We start from the raw sequence: 6274 nt of genomic DNA, 5'->3' as shown, positions 1-6274 counted from the left end.
GGCAAGGCTCTATAAGGACCTCTAGCTGCAGAGAAGAGCTCATTGTGCTCAGCTAGGGATGCTTGCAATTTGGTTAAAGAGAATTACTGTCATGCAGGGTATACCTTGTTATTTCCCCCTTTATAACAAAGCAGAGATTGACTTCTCCGGTCAAGACTATAAAAGGCTTAAATTTACAGACATGTAGAAATTATTTCTGCTCTTTTAAATTACTTTTCTTAGTTTGAATACCTTCCAGTTTTGTTTACTGTCAGCATTTCACTGAAAAATTTTTACTAATAGTCCTAACTAAAGAAGAACACCACAACCACATAAGGAGAAGTAATAAAAGGTGAAACATCTGGAAATTAGACCTTCCTTCTAATCTTTTCCAAGATGAAAAGTCCTCGTTAATGGAGACAGAGAGAAAAGCTGAAGAATCTCCATGGATTACAATTAACAAACCCACTGGTCCCATGAGTCAACCCCAAGAATGTGGGCTGGAATCTGGGCTGAAAAGCAGATCATCTGTGTTCAGCTCAATGTCAATAAGCACATAATTACTTGTTAAGACTGAGATTCCAATTCCTCCTTCTAATTTGTGCAATCAGTACCAAAAACCACTCTAAATTTGACTTTTAAAAAACGATCACTGTTTGGGCGGGAAGGGGAAGATTGCTAACTGCAAAGAAAAGCTGATACTATTATTCAAGCAAGGCATCATAGTTTCACTAGTAAAACTGAATTACTTTGCTGTCAAATGGCCAAATCTTGAATCAGTGTTCAAGTTCCTTTTCATTTCTCACACACATTGTCTTTGAAATGAATTAAACTTGCATTGTGCCATTTGTTACCCTCAATGTGGCAGAAAAAACAGAAAGAGATACAGGAAGTCAAGGTTTCTGAACAAAGAGCTAACTCATCCATACACAAATGCATTCACTTCCACTGTCTTCACTGGGTTATACCAAGACAGAGTGCACTCTCTTTTGCCTCTATGCCACTGCCTTCTACAGAATTTGAGCTTTGCCACTTCCACTGAGCAACAACCTGCATCCAGTAAGGCCATGATTCAAAATGAATAAAATATTGAAATATTTAATACTTCTGATGTTTTAGAGCTCCTGATTCCATTTCATACTGGTTTCCATAAATCAAGGAAGCAAAATCTATACAAGCAACAGTAAGACACACATTGTTTCTTAAAGCCGAGTCATAAAAAGAATGTAATCGAAAATACATTATTGTTTAGAACATATGCTAAAGCTCTCACTGTCACACTGGAAAAGAAAAAATTACTTTCTGAATGCTTCTCTTTAGACAGTGCAAACCTTTGAAAAACCCCATTTTTATAAATGAATACTGGTTTGAGTTGAACATATGGAGAGCAATTCACAGACACTTTTGGATTTGAAGTTAGGTTTGATGAGACAATGGTGCACTAAAAATCAACAATTCAGTTTAGCTATATGCTCTGAAAGAAAATTTGAAAATATCTATTGTTACTATAAAATATATAAAATCCCTTCCCCTAGCTGAAGCTGAGAAATTTTAAGTGGAATTGTTATGTGCAAGATAGCTAACTTCATAGTAAAAGCTGTACTTTTAAGGACACTGCTAGGAGTTGCAAACAGTGATTGAGCCATTTTTTGTTTCAGGTAGAAGAAAACATTTCAAATTTATTTCAAGCAGTACAAGTCAGCACTGCTGTTTAAAATTCATCAGAGAACACTTCAGAAAAGACTGCTTATCTATTCAAGCCACACATTTTAAGTGAACTCTTACTAAGTTCTCTATGTACAGATCAGGATTACATGTACTCTGAATACGGAGAACTTCATCTGACAAATTAAAGAGAGGGAGTGGGGTGTTCAGCAGAGTCCAAATGCAGAGATCTACTGTGCCTTGTAAAGCCTGACAGTGTAATATGTCAGGCAAGGAGAGCCTCGGGTAGCAGGGCCAAGCCGTGCTTGTTCCCAGGATGTGATTTAGTGTCTCGGAGCCGGCGGCTTTGCGGCGCGTGGACATCTCGCGGTGCCGAGTGAAGGGAACAGATTTGTCACCGCCCGCTGCCAGGAGCGGTCCCGAACAGGGACATTTTCGGCCTTGGACAATGATTGCTGTTACTAATTCTACTGTGAAACATGCAGAGCATCTGCACGGGGACTTCAGGAAAGGGCTGCCAAAGCAGCTCTGGCTTTGTGCTGTTGCTCCTGGTGTCTGGTTGAGGCAGCGATGAGACAGATCATATGACTTAAGCCATTGCAAGACCTCATCACTTTTCATGGGAGAATGGAAAAGTGCTGAACCCAAGACTTTTATGCTGAGGGAAAGCAGATAAAAATCTGCAGGTGTAACTTAAAAAAATTGGTATGAGAAGCACAAAGTAGTGTAAATAAGGCTGAATTCCTAAGGAAAACAAATAAAGATCAAGCATGCGATGGCAAATAAATGAAAAGTAGAATTTAATGATACAAGCACAGAAGTGTGTATTGTTAACCTGAGTGGAAAACATTTTGATTTCCATAGTATCTGTTAGTTTTAAGATACAAACAGTGTTGATACAAAAAACTACAAAGATGAATGGATGCAACAATTTCTATTTTATTTTTCCAATGAAAAGGAACTAGTTATAATTGACTGTAACTCTGCCTGGCTCCATCTCTGGAGAGCCATAATCATTCTGGATATATGAAAATAGATTGCTCATTCTAATCCACTATTGTTTTATACTCTTTGGGGCCCACTTCTCAGCTGGTGATAATCAATGGTATTAGTCATTGCAATACAGGGAGCTGATTTACTCTATCAAGGGTTCTGGCCTTGAGCAAAACTCACATTACCCATTTAATTCTCTTCCTAGCAGCAGCAAACTTAACAAGGCTTGAATAAGAAGTTGTCTCCTTTCATCCAGTGCGCCAGGAAAAGATCAGAAATGCTGCCCATACACTGCTGAATCATACCAGGAGCAGCCACCAGAAACTGTGCAGTGTGTGCTATGACCCTAGGTCCCCGAAACACTGAAGTTTTCACTTTGAGAGCTTTTCAGAAGTTCGGCAAAACTGTTGAGAAACTTGTGTTTTAGAGCCAAGGCAAGAACAGTTTGGTTTTGTGCATATCCTCAACCATTACCAAGATGTTCAGCTTTTTCTATGCCTGTATTTTCTTGGCCAGAATTCATGCCTGCCATTTAAGAGTGTCATAAAACTATGTAAAATTTACCTGGGCTTTTCTAACTTGGGCAACAAAACAACTCAAACACAGAGAGAAGCCTTCCCCACCCCTCCCCAGTGTTAACAGATCACATCTTATTTGAATTATCAGTTTGAAAAAACCAGGAATTGTCTGCATTTAACAGTTAAAAAGCATTTTCAATCCAATTCTAAATGTCTAAAGCAAGCATGAATTGGCTATGAATTCCATTATTCAGTCACAATATTATTAGCAGGGGAGGAGCAAGGTTTATCACTGTTGTCAGCACGATTATGCAGCTCTCCCATTTGCCTTATCTCAGAGAACATACACAGCATGGTCCTGATCAGGTTTGTCATCTTCCCAATGCCTTGGCCATGATGACAGTCAGAGTGAATGAACAGATCGGCACTTTGAAGTGCTCATTGATATCTTGAGGTCAGATGTTCCTTGCATGTTTCTGGACCCTTTCCAGGCACATGGGAAGCGACAGGAGCAACGGTACCACAACTGGCTCTGCCAGTCTTTCCCAACTCTACCCTGCTCCTTCTCCTCATGGCCTGGCTGGTTAACACTGGGCAGAAGTCAGAGCAGAAGATTGCCAAGCTTTTCTTTTTGGTGAAGAACTGTTACATCAAAGAGGTTTGGGAGCACTGCTTAAACTGTCTCGCTGAATCTGAGCTAGCTATCAAGTTATTCCTCTCACACAGAGCAGAACAGCTTGGTCCTGCTGTTTAGGGGTCCTCGCCAGCTGCAGAGATGGGAAAGGATTTTTTTTTGTCTTCATTTTCACTTGTTCTATTTTCTCCTGTGCAAATTTGTTAACATTTGCAACTTAGAGAAAATGTAATGCAAGGGAACACCCAAACAAAGGATCAAAGATTGAAAAAGTAGAAAAAGAGAAAAAGACAATCAATATGTATTAGCATGGCAGAACTCTTGTCAATATGAATATTCAAGAAGAACAAGGTCTGAATTCCTTAATTTATTTCAAAATTTATTTTTTTCTAATTCCTGTTTTTATTCAAGAAAATATATCCCAAAACACACAGAAGAGCTGCAATTGCAAAGGTGTCACAGTTCTTGTTCGGAGTAACTCACATTGTTAAGAAGAGAAGTCAATGAGAAACTGCCCAAGGGAAAGCCTAAGGAATGTTCTGTGCTGAGATTAAAATAATTTCTAAAATAATAGCAGCTCAGGACACGTGAATTTAACTGAAGGTTTTGTTTCCCTCTCTGCCTTAAAAATAAATGACACTGGAACAAACCTTTTTCAACTTTAGAGTTGGCAGTTACCATTTTCTGGTATGCATTTTTAAAAAAAATCCCTGTCATCACCAGCTCCTCAGAGTAATACTTAACAGAAAACTTAAACAGCCAGTGAAATGAGTGTTTGGCACACTTTGGAGCAGTCCCTGGGAAGCAGCATGGCTGCAGCAAGACCCCAGACAGCAATTCCTCAAGAGAAGAAAGGTGTGCCACCAGTAAATAAACACACCCAAAGAATGCCACAGATCAGCAAATATTTTGTGCTATTTCCATAATGAAACTCCACAGCTGTGGAGAACTTTTCATCCTCAAAGCCTAGGGCTAGAATAGGTAAATTATAAATCAGCTCCTGGAGAAGCACTGCCTCATGCACACCATGTGGATGTTCTTGACATTGCCCCTCTTTTGAGACCTCCAGTCCCTGGACAGAGAAATCATTTCTGTGACATGGATGAGCCTTTCAGCTTTTAGCCAACAGTAAATTGGCTCATTCCAGCAACTCAGGCAACTGAAAATACCTGTGCACCACCATTGTGTAATGCTGCTTGGCTTCATAACACATTCTAACAGCTACTGCTGGCATGCTCTGTCCCAATGGTCCATGAGAAAAGATCATGTTTTAATGTCCAGGTAAAGACTTCAGGTGACATTGCAAAGAGATTTCAAAATTCCAACAAACACTATGAGCCAGTGTACTGCTACCTACAACATGACTACTCCTATTTACTTGATTAGTCCATTTACTCCTATTTACTTAATGAGTCACATGGAATGTTTAAGAACGTGTTTACAATAAAATGCAAAAACCTAACCAAAGCAGCTGCCTGAATTCATCTAATGTGAAGGCAGTCTTCAGGTTAATCAAAGAAAATAAAACACAACTCCTCTGTTCATCTACTTTGCTTTACAGCAAAAAGGAAAAGGTATCCAGAAGGGCAACAGAGATTGAGGAAAGGTATTACACAGCCAATGTAACCTACCATCAGCATCTTATGGTGTAGGGCTTAAGGCATCCTAACTCAAAAATTTCTAGGTAATTTGAACTCTTGAAGCAAAATACAAAAGACAGGTAATTTCAGAGATATACAGGATCCAATCCAAAAAGAGCTTTGTACATCAAAACCAGCACTTTGAAATAAACCCGTAAATAAAATGCAAGTCTGAAGCAGGTCAAGATACCACTAAGAAAGCAGGAAGTCACTAACCCATTTCAGGGGGTCAAGGATACCTCCAAATGAAGTGCAGCAGCAGGTTCAAAATGTGGAAGCTGTGGGCTACAATTTTCACATCCAATAGATGCATTAAAAGAATGAAAGAAATTACATTTTCCTGCCCCTTCCCTAATGATGAGTGACATAGGTACCAGGACAGAAATGTGACTGTGAAGATGCATCATGCCCAACCAGTATTTTGTACAGGCTTATTGCATGCTAGAATTATCAACAATACTGGTCTCCATGCAGCCTAATTGCAATTTATTCTGTGCATGGCCCTGCCATATCACTGTTTCAACCCCCTTCCTGACCCTATTTCCTGGATTAGAACAAATCAGGACCTTCCTAAAAGATGACTTTGTCCATTCCCTCATCTCAAAGCAGAATCAGCTGCTGCTGACAGAAAAATGTCCAAAAATCTTGGTAACAGCACTTAATGATGGAGATGCCATAGCCTGTTCATCCCACTGCCCAATTGCCTTAAACATGAGACAGCTTTTCTGAAGTCTTATTGCATTTTAACCACTGCCTCTCACCTGTTGCAGACCTGAAACAAAGCCCAGGTAATTTACAGACTCAGCCCTCGGCTGCAGGCTTTCAAAGATTTGAAGACTGCTACC

This window comes from Haemorhous mexicanus, chromosome 3 (genome assembly GCF_027477595.1).
Source record: "Haemorhous mexicanus isolate bHaeMex1 chromosome 3, bHaeMex1.pri, whole genome shotgun sequence".
Lineage (NCBI taxonomy): Eukaryota > Metazoa > Chordata > Aves > Passeriformes > Fringillidae > Haemorhous > Haemorhous mexicanus.
The sequence above is the reverse complement of the archived record's forward strand: the minus strand, read 5'-3'. Positions refer to the sequence as shown.